Source organism: Podarcis raffonei, chromosome 1 (genome assembly GCF_027172205.1).
Source record: "Podarcis raffonei isolate rPodRaf1 chromosome 1, rPodRaf1.pri, whole genome shotgun sequence".
In the NCBI taxonomy this organism is placed as follows: Eukaryota; Metazoa; Chordata; class Lepidosauria; order Squamata; family Lacertidae; genus Podarcis; species Podarcis raffonei.
In genome coordinates this window covers 232,318-255,872 of record NC_070602.1, presented here as the reverse complement: position 1 = coordinate 255,872, position 23,555 = coordinate 232,318, and positions in this window count along the sequence as shown.

The following is a 23,555-nucleotide window of genomic DNA, read 5'->3' as shown; positions in this document are numbered from 1 at the left end:
AACATCGGCTCTGGATCCATTCCAGTCCGGCTTCTGTGCTGGCCATGGGACCAAGACGGCTCTGGTCGCCCTAACAGATGATCTCCGCAGGCAGCTGGATCGAGGCGGGTCGGGGCTGCTGATTCTTCTGGACCTGTCAGCAGCCTTCGACATGGTCGATCACAAACTCCTAGACCACCGCCTTGCCGACGTGGGGATCCAGGGCACAGTCCTTCAATGGCTGCGCTCGTTTCTCTGTGGTCGGGGACAGAGGGTGGTGCTTGGGGGGGAATTGTCATCGTGCCACTCCTTGGTGTGTGGAGTGCCTCAGAGTGCGATACTCTCCCCGATGCTTTTCAACATCTTTATGCGCTCCCTTGCCCAGCTTGTCCGGAGTTTTGGGCTGGGTTGCCATCAGTATGCCAATGACACCCAACTCTATCTGTTGATGGATGGCCATTCTGACTCGGCCCCAGACACACTGACCAGATGTTTGGAAGCTGTGGCTGGATGGTTACGTGGGAGCCGGTTGAAGCTAAATCCTTCGAAGACAGAGGTCCTCTGGCTGGGACGGGACGATATGGGATTGAGGGGGCAACTCCCATCTCTTGCAGGGGTGCAATTAGTGCCAGCACCGTCCGTTAAGAGTTTGGGTGTAATCTTCGATACCTCCCTCTCTATGGAGGCACAGATTACAGCTATAACAAAGGCAGCATTTTTTCATCTCCGCCAAGCTAAGCAGTTGGCCCCTTATCTCTCTCGCCCTGACCTAGCCACTGTGATCCACGCGACGGTCACCTCAAGACTGGATTATTGTAACTCGCTCTACGTGGGGCTGCCCTTGAGACTGACCCAGAAACTCCAGCGGGTGCAGAATGCCGCGGCGAGACTCCTTACGGGGTCCTCACTGCGAGATCACATTCACCCGGTGCTATACCAGCTGCACTGGCTCCCGGTGGAGTACAGGATCAGGTTTAAGGTGCTGGTTTTAATCTTTAAAGCCCTATACTGCCTAGGACCCTCGTACCTACAGGACCGCCTCTCCTGGTATGCCCCACAGAGGAACCTACAGTCTGCAAATAAAAACATCCTGAAGGTCCCAGGCCTCAGAGAGGTTAGGCTGGCCTCAACTAGAGCCAGGGCTTTCTCGGCTGCGGCTCCAATCTGGTGGAACGCTCTGTCACAAGAGACCAGGGCCCTGCGGGACCTGACATCTTTCCACAGGGCCTGCAAGACAGAGCTGTTCCACCAGGCGGGATATAAATAAAATTTATTATAATTATTATTAAAGCGTTCCAAAACCAAGGCACGCTTTCCCATAGAAAGTAATGCAGAACGGATTAATCCATTCCAGACTTTTAAAAACAATCCTAAAACAGCAATTTAACATGGATTTTATTATCTAATGAGACCACTGGGCCATAAAATGAAAGCAATAAACAATGTACTGCAGTGACAGAATCAATCAATCAATCAATCAGTAGCTGAACTGGATTCCACACTGTCACCAAAAGAAAAGCAAGGAGCCACAAAAACAAAATCAGAGCTCAAAATGAATAGCAGAAGCAGACAGGCCTCAGCGTAACACTCAAAACAGAAGTGTGGCGCTCAAAATGGAGCACGTTCGACTTCCGAAAAAAGTTCGCAAATCGGAACACTTACTTCCAGGTTTGCAGCGTTTGGGTTCCAAGTTGTTTGAGCACCAAGGCGTTTGAGAACCCAGGTGCCACTGGAGGAGGATTGTAGTGTCTTCTGCTGCTCCAGAGGGGAGGAGATTCCCAGTCAACCTTAGGAAGAACTTCCTGATGCTGAGAGCTGCTGGACAGTGGAACCGACTCTGAAGGCGGTGGACTCTCCATCATTGGAGGGTTTCAGGCAGAGCTTGGATGGCTCCCTGTCTGTCAGAGATTCTTTGGCTGTGATTTCTGCATCACAGGAGGTTGGACTCAATGAATCTATGTGAGCAGGATGTGCTTCTTGCTGCCTTTTCAAAAAGTCGTCCCAGGAGCAGTGCTGGGAGATAAGTCTGTTTTGTTCTGTGCTAGTCACCAGGAGGGTCTTTAATTTACCTCCTCCTTCCCGACAGTGGACTCTCCTTTACGGGAGGCCTTTAAGCAGAGGTGGGATGGTCATCTGTCAGGGATTCCTCAGCCATGATTCCTGCAATGCCGGGGTTGGACTAGATGCCCCTTGATGGCCTTTCCAAAGATTCCGTTCTTGGATGTGATGCTATACCAGGTCCAGTTCAGCACTTTTCCTCATGCACCTGAACTTTGACCCTGTTTGGGATGATTCAGCAGAGGAACCACGAGGCTGATGCCAACTTTGCCTTTAATTGTTCTGAATCTATTTGTGTCTGTTGATGTTCTTTATTTTGATTGCTCTGACACAGCTTTTACATCCCAACATGACGGTGCTGCTGACACATTCTTTGATTTTCCTGATTATTATAATTTTGATAGCTATAATTATTTCTGGTTATTTCTTTGACACTAATTTTGATAATCCACAAATAATATGTGTCAAACTGATGCTGGTGCTGTTTTGTTGTGTGTTTTGATGGATGCAAATGCGCTCTAGTCTTGTGCTGGAACACAAATGCAAACCTTCGTTGCCCTTCTTCAGGGACAGCCTGGAGGATTCGAACCAGCCTCTTCACAGAAGGGTGCGTGCTGCGTGTTGTGTGTGCTTTCGAAGCTCAGATGGTGCCAGAACTTGTCCCCGCCTGAGCCCTCCTTCCTAGGCCCACGATGGAGGGTGACCTGGCCTTTTCCAAATCCTGCATCGCGTTGGCACAGATGCCAAAGAATCCGCATGACTAATTGAACATTATTGAAAGATGCTAAACTTTCCTTCCCAATTCAACAAAGCTGTTTTGTGAATAATAAAGGGAAGACTAGTGATGGATCTCTTGTTAGGAACAACAGGCTACTTGAGGGAGCGGAGTTTGGTCTCTGAGCCATCCTTGGCAAGTGCCAACAAAAGGGAGCATTAGCCCAGCAGGCAGGAGGTTGGAAACATCCCTCTGAAATGTTCTTTGGCCCAGCGGCACAGACTGTGACTCAGGTAGCTTTTCATAGAATCTGTGTAGAGTTGGGAGGAACCCTGAGGGTCATCTAGCCCAACCCCCTGAGATGCAGGAATCACAGCTGAAAAATCCCTGACAGATGGCCACCCAACCTCTGCTTAAAAACCTCCAAGGAAGGAGGTCTGTCACCTTCTGACTGCAGCAGAAAATATTCAGGTTTGACAGTATCCTCTTTCATGTGGCCTCAGGAAGACGCCTTTCCCAATATTTTCATTCCTAGGTCTTTTGTTGCTGCCATGTTTGGGAATTGGATTTGTTTTGTTTGTTTCTTTGCTGTGCTCCATTCCCTCCTCTTTCCCCCTATTGAGATGTTGGGTTAATTAGTTAACTCGACGTCATTATGCTGAACGATATTATTATTGATTGCTTTGGTTGGCTTTGGTTGCCTTGTTACTATTTGTTCCAATTATTGCTTTGAAATGGTTTTGATTGTTGTATTCTCCTAGCTAATTAATGTTGCTACTATGACATCTTCTTGCGTATTGCGGTTTCTGTTTCCTGTTGTAAGCTGCTTTGAACAAAAATTTTATGCAGAGGCAGCATTCGAATGAAGACAAGGATGACGATTTTCATTTTTAAAAAACAGCTAAAATGTGGTTGATTTTGGGTGGTGGTGTTGTTATAAAGATGCCTTGAACTTCTGATTACTTAAAAACCCTGAAAATGGGAGGAGGTGTGAGTTTTATATCTTGGGACATAAATCTACTCTGGAATACTGAGCAGCACTCCGGCTGACGGCAGGCTGAGCCACATCTGAAGGAATCACAGGACTGTAGAACTGGAAGGGACCCAAAGCAGTGCAGGAGCTTTCCCCTTCAATTTGGGCTTACCTGATACAAGGATAATCTGATAAATTGGGGAAAATTGGGCTCCAAGTGGTTCCTCTCAAAGGCACAGTATATTTGTTTCAGTGTTTTGGGGTGAATGGATCAATTGTCACTTTCTGCTACTCTCCTTTCCATGCCGTCCACTTCCTCAAGGCTTCCTTTTATTTTCCAGCCAGGCTTGCTACTATTTCTGAGGTGCTCCTGAAATGGGAGCGGGGGGGCGTTGAGTGCTCAGATTTGCAAAAACTAGAAAACTGCACAAGCAAATTTCCAGTTGCCTGACTGGACCCTTTTGCCCACTTCTGGGGTGGGCATTTTTGAAAAAAGAAAGAGAGAAACAAGTTGCTGCACAGGCAGCTGAACAAGGCTCCAATGTGGGCGATGCCCAGCAGGAGGGGGAATGTCCTGGTCTGAAGGGTCTGCACACATGTGGAATCTCTATAAGACTCATTCTCAGTAAGGTCAGCGTCACGAATGCCAAAGTGTGACCTGACTCCAAAACTGGTAAGACCATTTAAGGAAGAATCTCAAGATGAATGTTGAAGTGAAAACCAATTCCAAATAAGGAACTGTGATCCAGACTGTGTCTGGATGAGAAGGATCCAGACTGTGTCTGCATGAGAAGATGGTGAAATACTGGAGTGGCTGAAAGTGGTTGGGTAGAGAATTATGTCTATTTTGCCTCTTAGTGTGTGTCCTATTAGAAATGCTCTCGCAGACTCTTTGGACTTTGTCTGGTAGTACATGACGAAGAGTCGAGTCGGACACGACTAAACAACTAAACAACAACAACAACATGACTGAATAAAGTCTCACCAATCAGGAGGTAGGTGTGAGCCTCCATACTTGAACCCACCCAGGGGGATTTGCCCCACATGTGGGAATGTTCAGGGAGGCAGGAAAGGATATATTGTTTATTAATAGCCTTCCTAATTTGCTCTAGCAAGTTCTATAACTTAGCAGAGTTTTACATTCCCCTTTTAAACGCACAGCGGGTAGCTGGTTGCAGGCTTGTGTAAGTCTCTCACTATCAGGTTCCTGGTAAGTTCCCTTATATCCCTCTTAAATGAATAAACATGCCACAATCTTGTGTAAGGTATATAAAAGAAGTTTACCCACATCATCAGTTCACAGTTGGATCCCTGAAGACAGACCTAGTTACAAGTAATATATGCATGTGGATCTACCCAATATGGGGGAATAATCCCAGTGACTGCAGGCCAGCAGTTACTGCAGTTCACACAATGAAAGAAAGATGGAAGAGAGAGTGTGGCAGCGTGCCTTGTCCTTTTGTGTTACCTGGACAGGTAAGGTCACGCCCATCTCTAGTCACATGCAAAGGAAGTGTGTCCCAACCCAGGAGGAAACAGGAAGTTTTCAACTGGCTGGACCAAACATTCCCCCGCATGTCCACTCTAGGAAAACAAGGAATGTTGTACTTGACTGCTACTTATGTATCACATCCCACACCACATAGCACACAAGTGGGGCTGGCCTGTGGATGGGGCACCTGAGTCCTCCCCTCCCCTGGGTGATTCTTCCTGCAATTGTGACCACAGACACCCATGAGTGGCCGGGTGGGAATGCTTTGGCCGGCCAGCCGCCGAGAGAGAGACCTTCCGAAGGGAGTTCTGGGTGTCCTGACGGACGGAGGCTCCTTTGTGCCTCTCCCTCCAAGGAACAGCTGCCGCTCCCAGCAGCTAATTAAAGGCTTGCATCATGCTAGAGAGAGCAAATGTTGGTGGAGATTAATTGATTTCCCAGATGCTTCTCCTGGTGCCTGGATGAGGCCGCGCAGTCGCTTCACTCCATCTAAGTCAAGTGCAACCTTTTACATGCAATTAATTGCACTTTTTCATTAGCAGCCATCTCTGGAACAGGGTGAAGTGTCTCTGACGCTCTCCCAGGTGTGCTCTCAGCTGCCTCAGCTGGAAGGAGAGAGGAGAGGAGCTGCTGGGTGCCTAAAAGGCTCCATCCCTTCCTGTGGAGGAAACAGCAGGAACCTTTTGTAAGCTTCCTCCTCCTCCTCCTCCATCATTTCCTCCACCCTTTTCTTATTTGTGCTCCCTGAATTGAACATAAGAACACCAGAAGAGCCTGCTGGATCAGGTCAGTGGCTCCCGCTAGTCCAGCCTCCTGTTCTCACAGGAGGAAAGAAGATTCCACCTAAACATTAGGAAGAACTTCCTGACAGTAAGAGCTGTTCGACAGTGGAATTTGCTGCCAAGGAGTGTGGTGGAGTCTCCTTCTTTGGAGGTCTTTAAGCAGAGGCTTGACAACCATATGTCAGGAGTGCTCTGATGGTGTTTCCTGCTTGGCAGGGGGTTGGACTCGATGGCCCTTGTGGTCTCTTCCAACTCTATGATTCTATGATTCTCACAGTGGCCAACCAGATGCTGCAATGGGAAACCCACAAGCAGGATCTGAGCCCAAGAGCAACTCTCCCCTCCTGGGGAGCAACTGGGATTGGGAAGCATTTCTGCCTCCAGCTGGGGAAGCAGAGCAGAGCCATCCTGTCTAGGAGCCACAGATAACCTCATCCCCCAGGAATTTATCTCATTCTCTTTCAAACCATCCAAGGCGGTGTCTATCATTGCCTCTTGCAGGAGGGAGTTCCACAATTTAACTTTGTGCTGCACGAAGGACTTTCCTTGGTCTGTCCTGAATCTTCCAACTTCCAGCTTCATCGGGGCCCACATGTTCCAGCGTGAAGAGAAAGCGGGGAGAGCTTTTCTCTTTCCACTTTCTATTCAACTGGAGTGCCGGCTCTGAGGGAGAGTCTTGGCTTTTGATCTTCTGATGAACTCTTCCTTATGATCTGTGCTGAACAAGTGATGAATAAATATCGTCATCCCTGAGCACACACTTGTCTTGCATGCAGTGGCCAGAGGATGCTCAGTGACGCCTGTGCTTCTCCCTCAACTGCTACGTGCTGACTGAGCAGTCTTCGGGAGGGATCTCCTGTGAGTCTGCCAGAGCACAAAGCAGACCTGAATCAGAGAGATTTGTCCCAAGGTCCTCAAAGGGGGCACTGGATGCAGCCCTGGGGACACTTGACCTGTGCTTCTGCCCACTTTGTGAATTGATGCCCTTTGGTGCTTCTGGTTGGTCCCAGGGATTGTGAAGAGATGCCCTTTCTCCCCTGGGTCTGGCTCAGTTTGGTGTGCAGCATTTGCCTTCGCAAGCAGATATACTTGGCCTCCATGGTCAGAGGAACAAGGCCTTGCTGTGCCACTGGCTGAGATCACAGGTGGAGATACCATTCCTGCTCTTGGGGGGAGCTTCACATAATGGGCATTTAGTTGGCCACTGTGAGGACAGGATGCTGGACTAGATGGGTCTTGGATCCAGTCCAGCAGGCGTCTCCATGTGGAGGTCTACTGGGAGAACCTCAATGCTCAGGGACAGCCCAGCTCTGTCTATCGGTTGCTGGGAATCACAAGTGAGGACACAGTGCTGTTGCTCTCAGGCCCTCCTTGCGGGATTCTGGTTGACCATTGTGAGGACAGGATTCTGGACCAGATGGACCCCCTTTGGCCTCCTCCACAGGCCAGGGTCTTTGTTCTGTTCTTATGTGAAGCGTAGCATGTTGTTTATTCCGAAGTGAGTCCTGCTATGCTTAGTGGCACTTACTCCCTGTGGGGGGGGGGGCGGGGGAGCTGCAGCAGACTCAATTCCACAATCATTCCCAGTGCAGCTCATTTGCTACAACATCACATCTCCTTCTGTTTATGCTTTGATTCATCATTTAGTTTTCTAACCCAGCCTGCCCCCCAGGAGACTCTGAGCAGTTATCTACCATTTTAAAATAGAAAATGGAGATCATGTATGAATGCAGGTCCAGGAGCAAACGTCCTGCTTAAAGAAAATTTGCATTCAGCTCAAGGAAGGGGAGGTGGTGAGCTGTTGGTTTAATGCAGCTCTTCAGAGGTTGTTCCAGCGCACACAGACACACACACCCTTTGGGCCTCTTTGCAAAGTTGTCAGGGATTCTAGAGCTGTGATTCCGGCATTGCAGGGGCTACAACTGTAGAGGTGGAAGGATTCCCCAGGGTCACCTAGTCCAGCCCCCTGCAATGCAGAAACCACAGCTAAAGTATCCCTGGCAGATGACCACCCAGCTTCTGCTTAAAAACCTCCAGGGAAGAGGATTCCACCGCCTTCTGAGGGAGTCTGTTCCACTGTGAAAATGTTCTTCTTATGGTTTAATCGGAATCTCCTTTCTCGCAATTTAATCTGCCAGCTTGCGTCTTCCCCTCTGGAGTGGCAGAAAACAAGCTTGTTGTGTCTTCCTTGGAACAGCCCTTCAGATAGTTGAAGAGGGCTGCCATAGCAGACCCAGCTCCCTCCACTGTTCCTCACAAGGCTTGGTTTCTGGATCCTTGGTGGCCTTGACCACCCTCCTCTGTGCACCTTCTAGCTGATCAATGTACTTCTGAAGTTGTGGTGCCCAGAACAGGATGCAGGATTCCAGGGGATTGGGCTAGATGGCCCTTGGGGTCCCTTACAACCCCAAAATCTCTGATTCTGTTGTGATGTGTAAGCTCAGGTGTCCTGGGGCTCATGGTGAGACTTCGCTGAGAAAATCCCACCAAATCCCACGGGTACCACAGTTCCCACAGCTCAGTGGAAACATTGTCCTAGGAAGGGAGAGATTCCCTGGGAATGGGGAGTAGGAGCTGCATCGCCAGCTGGTGGCCACCCCCATTTCTCTGCCTTGACAAAAGAGGAGATATTTGTCCAAATTCTTCTCTGACTTGCTGAGACAAGCTGGTGCAGGAAACTGAATCCATGGGAAGCAGCTCTGGAGCTTTTCCACTCCTGAAAAGGTAAGAAGTTAACAAAGATGCTTGTGTTAGGCAAGATCAAACATGAGTTCTGCTGTTCCCCGAGGCGCTCAGAAACATTGGGGGACCTTCTAATTAGCGATGCCGTAACTCAGCGCAGCTCCTTGCAGCTGAGCAGACGCCTCCAGAATCAGGCCAGACTTGGGAGGCTTCAGGCAAGCAGCGCTTTCCTTGCCGGCTTTTGTACATGACAGAAACCCTGCGTGGGCCCTGCATCTCTGCCAAGAAGATGCCGCAAACTTTCCATAGCCTCTGACCAAATGCCACCTGCTCCTCTACAAAGCTTCTCTTCCTCCACCAGACACAGCACAGCTGCTTTGCTTCTTTCTTTCTTTCTTTCTTTCTTTCTTTCTTTCTTTCTTTCTTTCTTTCTTTCTTTCTTCTTTCCTTCCTTCCTTCCTTCCTTCCTTCCTTCCTCTTTCCAAGTAGCATGTGACATGGCAAACCTGCCCCTTCTCTGCACTACATGTATGTATGTATGTATGGTATAACAACATGAAAGTAAGGTAAAGGCAAAGGGACCCCTGACCATTAGGTCCAGTCGCGGACGACTCTGGGGTAGTGGCGCTCATCTCGCTTTATTGGCCGAGGGGGCCGGCATACAGCTTCCGAGTCATGTGGCCAGCATGACTAAGCCGCTTCTGGCGAACCAGAGCAGCACACGGAAACGCCGTTTACGTTCCCACCAGAGCAGTACCTATTTATCTACTTGCACTTTGACGTGCTTTCGAACTGCTAGGTTGGCAGGAGCTGGGACCGAGCAACGGGAGCTCACTGCGTCACGGGGATTCGAACCGCCAACCTTCTGATCGGCAACTCCTAGGCTCTGTGGTTTAACCCACAGTGCCACCCACGTGCCTTAACATGGATATAAATAGGGACAAATGTCAGGTTCTGCACTTAGGCAGGAAGAACCAGATGAACAAATATAGGATGGGGGACACCTGGCTTGCTAGCAGTACATGTGAAAAGGATCTAGGGGTCTTGGTGGACCACAAGCTTAACCCGACTCAACAGTGTGAGGCAGCAGCAAAAAAAGCTAATGCTATTCTAGACTGCAAAAAACAGAAGATTGGTACTCTGACTTCGGATGATGCATCCTAGAATAGCATTAGCCTCTCCAGAAACTCCTGGCTGAACAAGCCGCATTTTCTCCAGCAGGAGCAGCTAAATGTTCCCTGGGAACAATTTGCAAATGGAACCTGCACTGGAGACGTGAAACCAGGATCAAAACGGCTCTTCAGTCTGGCTGAGCCCTGCAGGACATCTCATTGGCTTTGATGGGGCTAAAATTTAAAAAGTGGATTTTAATTAAAGATTTTTCAATTATGTACGAAGTCCTTGGGTCTGAGGCAAGATTAGCTGCCCTGGGAACCTGTCAGTCTGCTCAGCACAATCTCTGCTGGGCTTAATACTCAGTTTTTACACCTTTATTAGAGGATTATGAGCAGTCGGGAAGAAGTTAAAAGGGGGAACAGAGGGGAGACTTTCACCCTGAATGCCCCTGGGAGGAGGAAGGAGCTCGCCGCCTCTGAGAGAACTCTGCCCCTCCCTCTGCAGCGGGGAGACTTGGGCCCCCTGCAAAACTCCTGCATGCTGCTGTAAGGGGGACAACTCCAGCTGAAGAGCAACATATATTGGTCCACCTGGCACTCTGCATATGCCCATGAAGCGTTTCCTCTTGCTTTGGCATTGCTCGGCAGGTGAAGAATGAATGTTCATTCAAGGAAGCTGAATGTTGGAAAATTCAGGGTGAACAGCAGTGTCAGTGCTGCAAATGTCTGGGTCATTTAAGACCCTCCCTATGATGGCCTACAGTCGCACTGATTCCCCCCCCCCCCCTTTAGAAGGGGTTCTATTGACTCTGTCACTTCTATTTTTATTGATTTATGAGCCAGGAAGGGAGGCAGGCTGCGATTCTTGTTTCATGTGCTTTGGTGAACACTGCTGCTTGGTGAATCCAAAAAACAGAGGCAGTGCCTGCCTCCCACAAGTCTTTGCTCCTGCCTGTGGTCATGTGAGAGGAACTCTTGCCCACACGAGGCAGTGATGGCCACCCACTTGGACGGCTTTAACAGAGGATTAGGCAAATTGACGGAGGAGCAGAAGGCTCTCCATGGCTACTAATCATGAGGACTCTGCTGTGTATCTGTGCTCAGAGGCAGCCATGCTTCTGCATACCAGTTGCAGGAAGCCCCAGGAGGGGAGAGGGCTCTTATGCTCAGGTCCTGCTTGTGAGCTTCCCTTAGAGCAGGCATGCCCAACTCCCAAGAGGCTGTGATCTATTCCCACTTTTAAAAAAACTGGCAGTGATCTACCCAAGATGGCAACTGAGCTTTTTGGGGGGGTGAGAAGGCAAAGTTGTTGAGATTTTATGGAGAGAGGCCACATTTTTTAACCTTTTGGGGGGTGAGGGATCATTTTCAGTCCTCTCGCAATCTGCCTGGGACACCCCGGTGATCTACCAGTAGATCACGATCTACCCATTGGACATCCCTGCCTTAGAGGCACCTTGTTGACCACTGTGAGAGCAGGCAGTTTGACAAGATGGGCCATTGGTCTGATCCAGCAGGCTCTTCTGATGTCCTTATGTTAACCACAGAAGGGAAGCAGTGGGGTAGACTAATCAATACTCAAAGGCGCACACAGTACAAGAGTGAACACCAAGCATCCATCTTTGGCAGATGCGTGCAATGATGTATCTCCATTGGAAACATGTTGGTCCAGCAGCTGCGGATTGCCGGCTCTGGCGGGAGGAGAGCTTCCCCCCTCATTAGAATGAGCTGCTGCGCTCGGCTGTGGGAAGGCCGTTTGCTCCTCTTGAGCAGCCAACTGTGACTTCAGCACCCAGCAGATGGACAGCTCTGGAGGACCGTGCGAGGAACAGGCGCTGCTCTTGTCTGGAGAATGATCTGGGCACCCTTGCGGGCAGCAGAGAGTCTTTTTTTTTTTTTAAATAATATTTATTAGCATTTTCAAAAAACAAACAAGAACAAAAAATAAACAGAACAAAAGAAAAATACAAAAATACATAACAAAATTAAACAACAAAAGAAAAATAGAAAAAACACATAAAGTTATCGTTCTTAACCTTATTTCTCCGACTTCCTCACACCTCCCCTTCTTGTATTCCAATTTAAGTTGTCAGTTCAGCAAGTCCTTAACTTATTTCTTTACCTTAACTTATACATTTATTCTAACATACCATTTTTTACTTTACTTCCTTTTTTCCATTTCCTCCATTTATTTTTAACAATCTTATTTTCAATTAATTTAAAAAAGAAGAAACCAATTTTACCTTATTTAAAACACACATCAATACTTATACCTCATTAGCTATTCTTAGACCTTTTTCCTAAAGTCGACCAAAATTTCCCTTCCACGATTTACCCAATTTCCTTACCACTAATTAAAAGTAAAAAAAAAGAAAACAAATTATCCTTATGTGCCCTTTGGATTCCCAACCTCCACCCACCCTTTTCCCGGTTTCAATCCCCGACCAATGTCCATCAGTCTTTGTGTTATTTATTTAACCTGGAGACCTCACATCTGAGGCCCTTTTATCTCTCTCAGTTCCTTTCTGCCGGTCTCTTTGATGGTCCTTAATGTTAAACCCCAAGTCTCGAAGGGGCTCCGGACCAGCAGAATCCTTGTTGCTTCCAGCCAGTCTTCCATACTTAAAAGCAAAGCCTATGGGGGGCTCCAACTTTTGTTTCAAATTTCTTACAGATCCAGATGTCCCCAAGGCTCCAGCTTTCACCTTCCGCAGATTTATAATCCTCAGGTCTTCAGATCTCCTCCAAGGGAGATCTCTCCATTTTCCAGGCTCCCATTCAGACCAGGCTTTCCACATCCAGTTTTTATTATCCTTTTTTATCATCATGTCAGGCCTCATATTGTAACTCTCCTTTAGCTCCTGCACGTCTCCTGCTTCTCCTTCATTTTCTTCAAAAACAACACCTTGCTCCATCATTTCTGCACTTTCAGTTTCATTTATTTGTTCAGTTGAGTAGGCTTCCTGTTTCAAATCTTTATCCAACTCAAAGCTGTTGTTTACTGACCGGTGTAGTAGTGATATCTTTGTAGACATAACATTGTATTCATCTTTCAAATTTCCCAAGAGAGCGAGCGCTCTGTCCAGTTCTGCTTGGAATTTACATACTCCAGTCATTTTTGTAATGTAGTATCCCTATTACCCCTCTAGGGGGATTTTAGTTCCTTAATGTTCCTTTCAGCTCGAAACCAAAAGTCCAGTTATTTTGTATCAGCCCTCGTTGTTTTCAACAAAGTTATGCCAGATGAACCAACAAAAACAGCAGAAACAATGTTCTCTTTTTCCAGCTGGCAACTAGCTGGCTAGCTGCTCTCTTGACAGCTGTCAAAATCTTCCATGCAACAGACTTTCTCTTGGGGCGTTCCCGGGTCTCGGGGGGGGTGAAATTCCAGTCCCCAAATTCTTTTTATCCTCCAGTAAATCCTTATAGTGTCAAAACCGTGAAATCAAGATCTTTTCACTAGAAAACAGGTTCTCTCAACCTTGGTTGCCCAGTCCTTTGCTTTAACTTGTTTACAAAGGGGGGGGGTGACTTCCTTTTTAGCCCCTTCCCGCTCGTTCCAAATTCAAAATTAAATTTTTTTTTTAAAGTCCCAATCTCCGTATTACTCACGGGTTAGTATTTTAGAGTCCAGTCGATCTTGGAAGAAGTTGGCGCTCTCTGTCAATGGCTTGCGGCTTCACTCCGTAGGCGAGGGAGTACTCTCAGCACCACGCCTCACCCTGCCTCCGTTCCGAAGCCTTTAAAAAGGCTCCGTCGCGGATTGGGGGGGCGCAAATGGTGCCCGCCGAGTCTCTGTGTTCACAGGCATCCGCGCCTGTGATTTTAAGGGTCCCCGCTTCGCCGCAGCGGCCAGACCCAGACGCTACGGAGCCGATTCCCTCCGGAGCTCGGAGGGAATCCGCCATTAAACAATGGCGCCAACCCGGAAGTCCGGGCAGCAGAGAGTCTTTATAAGAAGAAGACCATCAGAAGAGCCTGCTGGACCAGGCCAGCAGCCCATCAAGCCCAACACCCTCTCCTCACAGTTCCTGAAACCCGCAAGCAGGATTCAAGCACCAGAGCCCTCTTCCCTCCTATGGTTTCCCACAACTCGTATTCAGAAGCATCACTGCCTCCAACTGAGGCGCCAGAGCCTCCAATAGCCCTCTCCCCCTCCACAAATTTGTCCAATCCTCTTTTAAAGCCATGCTAGTTGGTGGCCATCACTGCTCTCCTTCAGGCCGCCTCCCAGACCATTTTGGCACAGTCAAGGTGCACAGCCCAGCCTGGCTTGCTTGGAAGGAGGTGCTGGAAGCCAACGGCAAGAGGCTCCACTGGCTTCCAGCCCTCTCACAGCTGCGAGGATGTCGTCTGTCGGCCATGCACCCCAGCGTCCCACTTTGCAGGCTGTGCTTTCTGCTCACATAACTTAACACTCCCTTCCAGTTGGAAGATGCAAATGGTTCTGGCTGTTAGTCCATAACTGGATCAGAGCTCTGGGCTGTGGAAGGGAGTGGAAGTCAGGCAGCGAAGGGCATTTGCATGCAGAGTGGATGTGGCTTCCGGGGGATTCCCAGGACGTCTCCATTGGGCGAGCTCTGCATGCAAAGTATTGTTTTGAAGCAGGAATGGATCTGTTGTCATCCAACCATCTCTATGGATGCCGAACCAAGAGAGGCAGCAGTAAAGGCACTTTGATCTGTGGAACTGACACTGACTCGTTCTGCATTTGTAAGGACTTGATATTTTAGTTTGGTAGCACCAGCGCTCCCTGCCTATGGACATCACAGCCTTCACTGTGCTCTGTGCCTGCTGAAAATATCCTTGTTTAGGCAATCCGACCAGGTATTTAGACAGTTAATGCAAGTTTTAATCTGTTTCTAGTCTATCGCTGATTTTATCTTTTGAATGGTTTAAAGGTTTGTTTTTAATGATAATTTGATGGTTTTGTTCTTTTTGTAAAGTTTTTTCTTTTACAATCAAGCAGTGTTTAATTTTTTTAATGGATGAAGGGATGACTGAATGAAAGGGTCCTGCTATCCAGCCCTTGTGGCGGATGGCAAGAGGCAGGCAGCTGGCATCTACCAGGATACAAGAGTGCCTGGGAAGAGGCAGCTTGGAGAGCGGGGCTGGTTTGGGCTCATGGCATCTGCCTTGACAGGGCCTGCCTATTCTGGCCTTCAGAGACGGGCAGCAGAATGAAAACTGACCAGATTTTGATGACGTTCTATGCTGACGGCTCTCCAAATTAATTTTCACTGTGCTGAAATGTGTGCAGCCCAAATGCTTGTTCCTCACCAACCTTTCCAACTGGCTTCCCATCAGTGGTGAATGCCTGCAGTTGGATGCAGCTGGCCTCCATGCCATCCTCTCGTGGCCCAAGACCAGCTTTGCATCACTTTGGAGCAAAAGTTTCACTCCATTAATGAAATATACCAAATTAAAGAACAGGGCTTGTAGCCAACAGATCTCAACCCAGGGCTTGTCCACACCTGCCTTTTGCCCTGCTCTTCCCAGACGCAGGTCCACACTTCAGATGTCTGAGAGCGCTCTCGTTTTACCCCAGAGTTCTCCCCACAAAAGCAAATGTCAGTCTGGGTTTTCTGCAGAGTGACATTTGCTCTGATTGAGCTTCAAAGAGCAGGGTTTTATGGGGAAGGCTGTGGAGCAAAATAAAAAAATCTCCCTCAGACATGAAGCTTTAAAGCCCAGGCTGTGCGTGAGATGAACGGTAAGTGTGGAAAAGCCCTCTGTTAATAGAAATTAATGAACCCAAGCTGGTCACGGCCATTAATGTAAATGGACCTTCCCTGAGTAGGGCTAATGTTGGCTATGTTGTTGTTGTTGTTTAGTCGTTTAGTCGTGTCCGACTCTTCGTGACCCCATGGACCAGAGCACGCCAGGCACCTCTGTCCTCCACTACCTCCCGCAGTTTGGTCAGCCTCATGTTTGTGGCTTCGAGAACACTATCCAACCATCTCATCCTCTGTCGACCCCTGGAGAGCCAGTGTGGTGTAGTGGTTAAGAGCGGTAGTCACATAATCTGGGGAACCGGGTTTGAGTCTCCGCTCCTCCACATGCAGCTGCTGGGTGACCTTGGGCCAGTCACACTTCTTTGAAGTCTCTCAGCCCCACTTACCTAGAATCATAGAATCATAGAATCATAGAATCATAGAGTTGGAAGAGACCACAAGGGCCATCGAGTCCAACCCCCTGCCAAGCAGGAAACACCATCAGAGCACTCCTGACATATGGTTGTCAAGCCTCTGCTTAAAGACCTCCAAAGAAGGAGACTCCACCACACTCCTTGGCAGCAAATTCCACTGTCAAACAGCTCTTACTGTCAGGAAGTTCTTCCTAATGTTTAGGTGGAATCTTCTTTCTTGTAGTTTGGATCCATTGCTCCGTGTGCGCTTCTCTGGAGCAGCAGAAAACAACCTTTCTCCCTCCTCTATGTGACATCCTTTTATATATTTGAACATGGCTATCATATCACCCCTTAACCTCCTCTTCTCCAGGCTAAACATGCCCAGCTCCCTTAGCCGTTCCTCATAAGGCATCGTTTCCAGGCCTTTGACCATTTTGGTTGCCCTCCTCTGGACACGTTCCAGTTTGTCAATGTCCTTCTTGAACTGTGGTGCCCAGAACTGGACACAGTACTCCAGGTGAGGTCTGACCAGAGCAGAATACAGTGGCACTATTACTTCCCTTGATCTAGATGCTATACTCCTATTGATGCAGCCCAGAATTGCATTGGCTTTTTTAGCTGCCGCGTCACACTGTTGGCTCATGTCAAGTTTGTGGTCAACCAAGACTCCTAGATCCTTTTCACATGTAGTGTTCTCAAGCCAGGTGTCACCCATCTTGTATTTGTGCCTCTCATTTTTTTTGCCCAAGTGCAATACTTTACATTTCTCCCTGTTAAAATTCATCTTGTTTGTTTTGGCCCAGTTCTCTAATCTGTCAAGGTCGTTTTGAAGTGTGTTCCTGTCCTCTGGGGTGTTAGCCACCCCTCCCAGTTTGGTGTCATCTGCAAATTTGATCAGGATGCCCTTGAGTCCATCATCCAAGTCGTTGATAAAGATGTTGAATAAGACCGGGCCCAAGACAGAACCCTGTGGCACCCCACTAGTCACTCTTCTCCAGGATGAAGGCTTTTTTTTTTCTCTTCTAAGGCTTTTATGGGTATGTTCGTAGCAAAAGGAAGAACAAAGAAACAGTGGGGTCACTCAGAGGAGAAGATGGTGAAATGCAAACAGGGGACACAGAAAGGGCTGAACTCCTCAATGCCTTCTTTGCCTCAGTCTTCTCCGATAAAGAAAACAATGCCCGACCTGAAGAATTTGGAGCAAATGATTCAGCAGAGGAAACACAGCCCAGAATAACTAAGGAGATAGTACAAGAATACTTGGCTAGTCTAGATGTATTCAAGTCTCCAGGGCCAGATGAACTGCATCCAAGAGTATTAAAAGAACTGGCAGAAGTGATTTCAGAACCACTGGCAGTCATCTTTGAGAATTCCTGGAGAACAGGCGAAGTGCCGGCAGACTGGAGGAGGGCAAATGTTGTCCCTATTTTCAAAAAGGGGAAAAGAGAGGACCCAAATAATTACCGCCCAGTCAGTCTGACATCAATACCAGGGAAGATTCTGGAGCAGATCATTAAGCAAACAGTCTGTGAGCACCTAGAAAGGAATGCTGTGATCGCCAATAGTCAGCATGGATTTCTGAAAAATAAGTCATGTCAGACTAACCTGATCTCGTTTTTTGACAGAATTACAAGCCTGGTAGATGAAGGGAACGCAGTGGATGTAGCCTACCTTGATTTCAGCAAGGCATTTGACAAGGTGCCCCATGATATTCTTGTAAAGAAGCTGGTAAAATGCGGTCTTGACTATGCTACCACTCAGTGGATTTGTAACTGGCTGACTGACCGAACCCAAAGGGTGCTCATCAATGGTTCCTCTTCATCCTGGAGAAGAGTGACTAGTGGGGTGCCACAGGGTTCTGTCTTGGGCCCGGTCTTATTCAACATCTTTATCAACGACTTGGATGATGGACTCAAGGGCATCCTGATCAAATTTGCAGATGACACCAAACTGGGAGGGGTGGCTAACACCCCAGAGGACAGGAACACACTTCAAAACGACCTTGACAGATTAGAGAACTGGGCCAAAACAAACAAGATGAATTTTAACAGGGAGAAATGTAAAGTATTGCACTTGGGCAAAAAAAATGAGAGGCACAAATACAAGATGGGTGACACCTGGCTTGAGAGCACTACATGTGAAAAGGATCTAGGAGTCTTGGTTGACCACAAACTTGACATGAGCCAACAGTGTGACGCGGCAGCTAAAAAAGCCAATGCAATTCTGGGCTGCATCAATAGGAGTATAGCATCTAGATCAAGGGAAGTAATAGTGCCACTGTATTCTGCTCTGGTCAGACCTCACCTGGAGTACTGTGTCCAGTTCTGGGCACCACAGTTCAAGAAGGACATTGACAAACTGGAACGTGTCCAGAGGAGGGCAACCAAAATGGTCAAAGGCCTGGAAACGATGCCTTATGAGGAACGGCTAAGGGAGCTGGGCATGTTTAGCCTGGAGAAGAGGAGGTTAAGGGGTGATATGATAGCCATGTTCAAATATATAAAAGGATGTCACATAGAGGAGGGAGAAAGGTTGTTTTCTGCTGCTCCAGAGAAGCGCACACGGAGCAATGGATCCAAACTACAAGAAAGAAGATTCCACCTAAACATTAGGAAGAACTTCCTGACAGTAAGAGCTGTTTGACAGTGGAATTTGCTGCCAAGGAGTGTGGTGGAGTCTCCTTCTTTGGAGGTCTTTAAGCAGAGGCTTGACAACCATATGTCAGGAGTGCTCTGATGGTGTTTCCTGCTTGGCAGGGGGTTGGACTCGATGGCCCTTGTGGTCTCTTCCAACTCTATGATTCTATGATTCTATGATTCTATGATTCTAAGAGGAACCATTGATGAGCACCCTTTGGGTTCGGTCAGTCAGCCAGTTACAAATCCACTGAGTGGTAGCATAGTCAAGACCGCATTTTACCAGCTTCTTTACAAGAATATCATGGGGCACCTTGTCAAATGCCTTGCTGAAATCAAGGTAGGCTACATCCACTGCGTTCCCTTCATCTACCAGGCTTGTAATTCTGTCAAAAAACGAGATCAGGTTAGTCTGACATGACTTATTTTTCAGAAATCCATGCTGACTATTGGTGATCACAGCATTCCTTTCCAGGTGCTCACAGACTGTTTGCTTAATGATCTGCTCCAGAATCTTCCCTGGTATTGATGTCAGACTGACTGGGCGGTAATTATTTGGGTCCTCTCTTTTCCCCTTTTTGAAAATAGGGACAACATTTGCCCTCCTCCAGTCTGCCGGCACTTCGCCTGTTCTCCAGGAATTCTCAAAGATGACTGCCAGTGGTTCTGAAATCACTTCTGCCAGTTCTTTTAAAACTCTTGGATGCAGTTCATCTGGCCCTGGAGACTTGAATACATCTAGACTAGCCAAGTATTCTTGTACTATCTCCTTAGTTATTCTGGGCTGTGTTTCCTCTGCTGAATCATTTGCTCCAAATTCTTCAGGTCGGGCATTGTTTTCTTTATCGGAGAAGACTGAGGCAAAGAAGGCATTGAGGAGTTCAGCCCTTTCTGTGTCCCCTGTTTGCATTTCACCATCTTCTCCTCTGAGTGACCCCACTGTTTCTTTGTTCTTCCTTTTGCTACGAACATACCCATAAAAGCCTTTTTTGTTGCTTTTAACCTCTCTAGCAAGCCTGAGTTCATTCTGTGCTTTAGCTTTTCTGACTTTGTGTCTACACGTGCTGGCTATTTGTTTGAATTCCTCTTTGGTGGTTTCCCCCCTTTTCCATTTTTTGTACACATCCTTTTTTAATCTTAACTCAGTTAAAAGTTCTTTAGATAGCCACCCTGGCTTCTTTAGGCACCTTCCATGTTTCCGTCTCAATGGTATTGCCTGAAGTTGTGCTTTTACTATCTCCCTCTTAACAAACTCCCAGCCATCATGAACTCCCTTTCCTTTTAGTATTACTGTCCATGGGATCTCACCCAGCACTTCCCTAAGTTTTATGAAGTCGGCTTTCTTAAAGTCGAGAAATTGAGTCCTAGTATGCTTGGCTGCTCCTTTCCGCTGTATAGTAAACTTCAGAAGAGCATGATCACTCGCGCCTAATGATCCTTCCACTTCTACCCCACTAACCAGGTCATCAACATTGGTTAGGACCAGATCTAAAATGGCTGTTCCTCTTGTAGCTTCTCCCACTTTCTGGACAATGAAGTTGTCTGCAAGGCCAGTGAGGAATCTGTTTGACCTTATGCTCTTGGCTGAGTTTGACATCCAACAAATATCCGGGTAATTGAAGTCCCCCATTACTACTATCTCCCTTCCTTTTGCATGCTTGGCCATCTGTTCCAGGAAGGCATCATCTATGTCCTCCGTTTGGCTTGGGGATCTATAGTAAACTCCCACAATGAGGTCACTGTTATTCTTCTCTCCCTTAATTTTGACCCAAATGCTCTCACTTTGGCTTTGAGGTTCTAAATCTTGGATCTCTTCACAGGTATACACATCCCTGACATATAACGCCACTCCTCCTCCTTTCTTGTCTGGTCTGTTTCTCTGAAATAGATTGTATCCCTCCATTATTACATTCCAATCGTGGGACTTATCCCACCAGGTTTCAGTGATGCCTATTATGTCATATTTAGTTTGCTGTACCAAGAGCTCAAGCTCATCTTGTTTATTTCCCATACTTTGCGCATTAGTGTACAGACATTGAAGTCCATTAATCCTTCCCCCGTGTCTCTTATTTAAGGATTTTTTCCTCCCACCACTAGGTCTGCGTGCTGTTTGCTCCATTCGGTCTATGACATTTGGATGATCATCTTCATCAATTGATAGACTCCTACCTTCAGGAGCACTGTCTCCCTCCCCCACATTAGTCAGTTTAAAGCCCTCCTGATGAGGTTTCTGAGATTTTTTGCAAAAACATTCCTACCAACCGTTGTGAGGTGCAGCCCATCGCTTGCCAGAAGTCCATCTTCAAGAAACTGCATTCCGTGATCTAAGAATCCAAACCGTTCCTGTTTACACCATTTGCGAAGCCAGTTGTTCACTTTCACTATTTTTCCCTCTCTCCCTGGGCCACGTCGTTCAACTGGGAGGACAGATGAGATGACAATTTGTGCATTTAATTGCTTCAATTTCCTGCCCAGAGCCTCGTAATCTCTTTTGATCTTCTGGAGGCTATTGCTTGCAGTGTCATTGGTTCCCACATGAACCAAGAGGAAGGGGTATTTGTCAGTGGGTTTTATGATTCCTTGCAGTCGTTCAGTTACATCTTGGATCTTAGCCCCGGGGAGACAGCACACTTCCCGAGACATCTTGTCAGGCCCACAGATCACTGCTTCTGTTCCCCTCAGTAGGGAATCCCCTATCACCACTACACGCCTCCTCTTAGGTCTGGTCGGGGTTCTTCCGTGAGCTGTCCGTTCCAAGGTCGCCTGCACATTCCCTGAAGACTGCCTTTGCTGCTCGTCTTCATATACCTGATCGACTGTAATGAGGGAGAGATCCTCAAATGGAGTCTGCTCTTCGTCTTCCATGCTAGGGGAAAGGACCTCAAAGCGATTGCGTATTTCTAAACAATCAGAGCGAACCCTGGGCCTCCTACTTCTTTGAGTCACGTTTCTCCATATATCTGGCTCCTGTGTTGGTGAACTAGCCTCCTTCTCAGGGGAGTCCCCTGTCTCCTCCTTGGTGGAGACGGTGTGCTCTGTTGCTTCCAAGAAGAGCTCCAGCTCTCTAATTCTTTGGAGCGTAGCTACACGTTCCTCCAGTTGCTGGACTTTGTCTTTTAAGAGGGCAATCAACATGCAATTGCTGCAGGTAAAGCTGCCTGCAACCTCACAGAGTGTTTGTTGTGGGGGAGGAAGGGAAAGGAGATTGTTAGCCGCTTTGAGACTCCTGAAGGGGAGTGAAAGGCGGGATATCAAATCCAAACTCTTCTTCTTCTCCTTGTGCCCTCCATCTTTCCCAGCATCAGTGTCTTCTCCAGGGAGTCTTCTCTTCTCATGAGGTGGCCAAAGTACTGAAGCCTCAGCTTCACGATCTGTCCTTCCAGTGAGCACTCAGGGCTGATTTCCTTCAGAATGGAGAGGTTGGATCTTCTTGCAGTCCATGGGACTCTCAAGAGTCTCCTCCAGCACCATAATTCAAAAGCATCAATTCTTCGGCGATCAGCCTTCTTTATGGTCCAGCTCTCACTTCCATACATCACTACTGGGAAAACCATGGCTTTAACTATACGGACCTTTGTTGGCAAGGTGACGTCTCTACTTCTCAAGATGCTGTCTAGGTTTGTCATTGCTTTTCTCCCAAGAAGCAGGCGTCTTTTAATTTCGTGGCTGCTGTCACCATCTGCAGTGATCATGGAGCCCAAGAAAGTAAAATCTCTCACTGCCTCCATTTCTTCCCCTTCTATTTGCCAGGAGGTGATGGGACCAGTGGCCATGATCTTCGTTTTTTTGATGTTGAGCCTCAGACCATATTTTGCGCTCTCCTCTTTCACCCTCATTAAAAGGTTCTTTAATTCCTCCTCACTTTCTGCCATCAAGGTTGTGTCATCTGCATATCTGAGGTTGTTGATATTTCTTCCGGCAATCTTAATTCCAGTTTGGGATTCATCCAGCCCAGCCTTTCGCATGATGTATTCTGCGTATAAATTAAATAAGCAGGGAGACAAAATACAGCCTTGTTGTACGCCTTTCCCAATTTTGAACCAATCAGTTGTTCCATATCCAGTTCTAACTGTAGCTTCTTGTCCCACATAGAGATTTCTCAGGAGACAGATGAGGTGATCAGGCACTCCCATTTCTTTAAGAACTTGCCATAGTTTGCTGTGGTCGACACAGTCAAAGGCTTTTGCATAGTCGATGAAGCAGAAGTAGATGTCTTTCTGGAACTCTCTAGCTTTCTCCATAATCCAGCGCATGTTTGCAATTTGGTCTCTGGTTCCTCTGCCTCTTCTAAATCCAGCTTGCACTTCTGGGAGTTCTCGATCCACATACTGTTTGAGCCTTCCTTGTAGAATTTTAAGCATAACCTTGCTAGCGTGTGAAATGAGTGCAATTGTGCGGTAGTTGGAGCATTCTTTGGCACTGCCCTTCTTTGGGATTGGGATGTAGACTGATCTTCTCCAATCTTCTGGCCACTGCTGAGTTTTCCAAATTTGCTGGCATATTGAGTGTAGCACCTTAACAGCATCATCTTTTAAAATTTTAAATAGTTCAGCTGGAATACCATCACTTCCACTGGCCTTGTTATTTGCAGTGCTTTCTAAGGCCCATTTGACTTCACTTTCCAGGATGTCTGGCTCAAGGTCAGCAACCACACTACCTGGGGTGTACGAGACATCCATTTCTTTCTGGTATAATTCCTCTGTGTATTCTTGCCACCTCTTCTTGATGTCTTCTGCTTCTGTTAGGTCCTTACCACTTTTGTCCTTTATTATGGTAATCTTTGTACGAAATGTTCCTTTCATATCTCCAATTTTCTTGAACAGATCTCTGGTTCTTCCTATTCTGTTGTTTTCCTCTATTTGTTTGCATTGCTCGTTTAAGAAGGCCTTCTTGTCTCTCCTTGCTATTCTTTGGAAATCTGCATTCAATTTCCTGTATCTTTCACTATCTCCATCGCATTTTGCTTGCCTTCTCTCCTCCGCTATTTGTAAGG